This window comes from Octodon degus, unplaced genomic scaffold (genome assembly GCF_000260255.1).
Source record: "Octodon degus isolate 3935 unplaced genomic scaffold, OctDeg1.0 scaffold00002, whole genome shotgun sequence".
Lineage (NCBI taxonomy): Eukaryota > Metazoa > Chordata > Mammalia > Rodentia > Octodontidae > Octodon > Octodon degus.
In genome coordinates this window covers 266,796-270,545 of record NW_004524578.1, presented here as the reverse complement: position 1 = coordinate 270,545, position 3,750 = coordinate 266,796, and the positions used below count along the sequence as shown (strand labels likewise).

Sequence of the window (3,750 nt, the reverse complement as noted above, 5' to 3'; positions counted from 1 at the left end):
TATATAACAGAATTAAAGATTCCTGATGGGGTCAGGTGCAATGGCGACTCCCTCAAGTATCAGCTACTCCTAAGGCTGAGGCAGGAGAGTCACTCAACACCTGCATTTTGCATTTCAAGGCCAGCCTGGGAAACAGTACATCTCAACGAAACTATTTTTCTTTTTTGCAGAACCAAGGACTGAACTCAGGCCCTGGTGCTTGCCAGGCAAGCACTTATTCCACTGAACCATCACCCCAGCCCTAACAAAACTATTTTAGGGGACACTTGAGATTCATATTTAGTTTCTTGGAAAGGTGTCTTTGATATCCAGCTGTAGCAGGTGCCTTTCTGACCAGCCAAACTGGGTAACTGCAGAAACATCGTGGGAAGCAATGTCCCTATCTACAGCAAGTATGTCTGTGTTAATATGATATCGTTTCCCCTAGTTTCCACTGTTTCTGGATGAGTGCAGTGTACGAGCTGTAAGCCAAAAATACTCAGAGGAAATATTTGTGCCTCTATGGCACATATATAGACCTTTTTGTGATCCTTTTTACCTAAATATTATAAGTATGACTTACATATACTTTACATTGTATTGGGCAATAAAATAACATACAGAGAATCTGGAGCACAGGAGATTGTGTCTATGCTGTATGCAAATACTATGTCCTCCATCTGAGATTTTTAGCATCTCATGATTTTGATATGCAAGTGTTGTCCTAGGACCCAGAGGCAGCTGCACTGAGCTCTTTCCAATGCAGTATGTAGCACCTCTTTGATTAAATTCCCAGGTGGAGTTAGACTGGCTGTCAGGCAGAAATGCGAGTTCCCCCTTCATGACTCTTCTCAGCTGTGAAGGAACACAGTGGCTCAGACAGTGCTGACAGGCTAGGATACAAAAAGTCAAAAGATCAATGGAAAGCACTTTGCAGGTAAAGCCATGGAAACTATCGCCTTTGTTGTCTAAACACATAACCACTCTATGCAAGAAAAGCCTAACAACTTCACAGTATCTTCAATTTCCATTTCCTTGTATTGGCTTGCCATCCTCAGCTCCAGTTCTAAGTACACCGCTGGGTCTGAACCAACTGCATTTGCATTATCCCTTTATTAAATAAGCACACCTGCTGGGCTGCTTCAAGGCTCTCCAGTCCTGCTCTGTCAGAGTCCTTACAGCAAGAAGTACACATATCTGTGAAAGCCAACACTGCACATTTTTGTTCCCAGTCTAGCCCAGGATGGTGTGAGTACTCATATTCCAAACTATTAGACACCAATAACAATTGACACAGAAGTTCATGAAATCCAGGGCTGGAGGTCATGGGTGGGGAGTGGGATGTAGCTCTGAATCACAGAGCCTGCCTAGGAAGCCTGAGGTCCTGTATCAATCCGGGTGCCAAAAAAGGACAGCACAAGATCCTGTTAGGCCCTTTCTCTCTGTCTCAGTCTATTGGAAAGAAGCTGCATCCTGAGACAGTGAGAAGCCAAGCCCTTACTTCCTTTGTTCTTGATATTTGTTCCCTTAATAAAGGATTCAGTCAAGATACAGAAGCCATGAAGAAACACAAGCAGCTTTTATTGTAAAGTAAATAAAGCTAGAATCACATCTGCCCACAAAGGTATCCACACAGAGTACAATTTCCAGTACCCGATCATGTACAGAAAATATTCCTGGTAATTATAGAACTAGGATATGTATGATGCTTACCAACATTTTTACTTAAACTTCACTTTGAAATTGGAACATGCATTTCTGTTCCTTTTAGATGGTGAGTATTTCCTCAGAGGCTTAATCATGTAAGAAATTTACAAATGAAAAACTCTTAATGTAAAACCAGTTCCTGCCCCAGTGCAGGAGGATCTTTAAAGAACATTTTCTTTCCTGATGTCACAGAGCTTTAGGTTATGGCACCCAGAAAGATCAGAAGGAACCTGCATAGTGCATCATGTAAGATGTCATTGTGCTCTGTGGGACCATTTCAGGTATTAAACCTAAAAATGTTGAGAAATATATTCTATATTGTAATTCTTCAATTAACTGGGGCTGTACACTATGTGACACCCCCACCGGTCCTCAGGTCTATTCTGTAAGAAGCCCGTCCTGGTCCTGGTCTTGGTCCAAGAAGTTTATATTTGTAATCCCAAAAATATGTTATTGGAATCCAACCAAGCTAATTCCAATCTACCACTTCCAGTGCAACCCACAGTGAAAATAAAGACACTAAAGCATTTGCATAATTATGGGGAGCCAAGGGAACATAAGTCTAGCCACAAAGATGGCTTTCCTGAACAAAGGCTTTGACCCAGGGCAAACCCAGACTTTATTCAGTCCTGAAGGAAAAGTGGCCTGAGGATGAATGACTGCAATCTGTGGGAAGTGGGTGAGTACTGTGAGCTAAGCTAGGCAGGTGGGCCTGCAATTACCTCTGTCACTTGCAAAGAGGATATGCAGAAAAAGTAATTTGCATCATACTGTTGAGATAGTGTCTTATGTTTTGGGGTCTGCTGTTTCAGCTCTGATGTGTAATCATTCAAGCCCCAGGAAGTCATAGCCTCTGTCTCAAGGCTCCTACCCAGCCGACAATGTGGAGCATTGGCTCTTTGTCCTGTCTAGACCTGGTTTATATTAAAGAGCAGCTAATGTGGGTTGTTAGGGAAACACGTGGGCCGTCTTTAAAGGCTACCACCAGCACCTCGGCTAGACCAATATGCATTGCTTAAGGCCAATTGAAAGGGTAAAGAGAAGTCCTAGCCAGCTCGGTACATATCAATACAAGGAAATAGGGTCAGGCTCAGCCAAAACAGAGATAATTGCTCTTCTTTTAAGGAAAGCTGCTCAGGTGGTCCTCCACAGTTTCTATCTGCCTAACATTGCTTTCTGAAGAGTTGGGACCCTAAAAGGTACCAGAACACAGAGTCACTCTGATTGCTGCCAGCTGATTGTGGGCATCCAGGGGAAGAATGCAGATCCATGATCTTGCTCACTCTCAGGTGGGGGAGCTGGTAGGAGGCCCAATATACGTGACTGGCTTACCTTGGAATTACATAATAAATACATAGACTCTAAATTAGAAAAAATGGGGCCGGGGAGATGGCTCAGTGGAATAAGCGCTTCCCTGGCAAGCGCAAGGGCCTGAGTTCAATCCCCGGTTCTGCCAAAAAATAAATTAGAAAAAATAAAGCTTAGAACACATTCTACTAAACATGGTCCAAACAAAAGCACCAGAAGAACAACCCAAATAATACCTATTAACCACTTGCATCCAGATTTTTTTTTTTTGGCAGAACCAGGGATTGAACTCAGGCCCTTGCTCTTGCCAGGGAAGCGTTTATTTCACTGAGCCATCCCCGCAGCCCCAGAGCCATCTCCCTGGCCCCCAGATATTTTAAAGAGGAAAGCCCATATGTGTTTGGCAAAACTAGTCAGGCCTGGTCTTTCATGCTCCACACCTGAGTGCTTAGGGATGTGCACACAGCATTCACCTTGGAGGACCGCAGTGCTCCCCATACTGCAGCTGTCAAAGTGCCACGTGCCATCTCACATTGTAGGTCTGCCTCGCTCTGAAATTGAACTTCAATATTTGACAAAGGTATCTCTTTGGTGGTGTCATTAAGAGCTTTATCAAGAAATGAGGTAGGGATTCTACTTGTAAAACAGCATCTCTTGTGCTCACTTTAGCAGCACATACACTAAAATTGGAACAATACAGACAAGATGAGCATATACAAGGATGACACGCAAATTCGTGAAGTGTTCCATATTTAA

The 3,750-nt window shown here is 43.3% G+C and overlaps 1 pseudogene; it reads left to right on the top strand.

Annotated features, from left to right (window-relative positions):
• The first annotated feature begins 3,650 nt into the window (after nucleotides 1–3,650).
• Nucleotides 3,651–3,750, top strand: LOC111816285 (annotated as a pseudogene).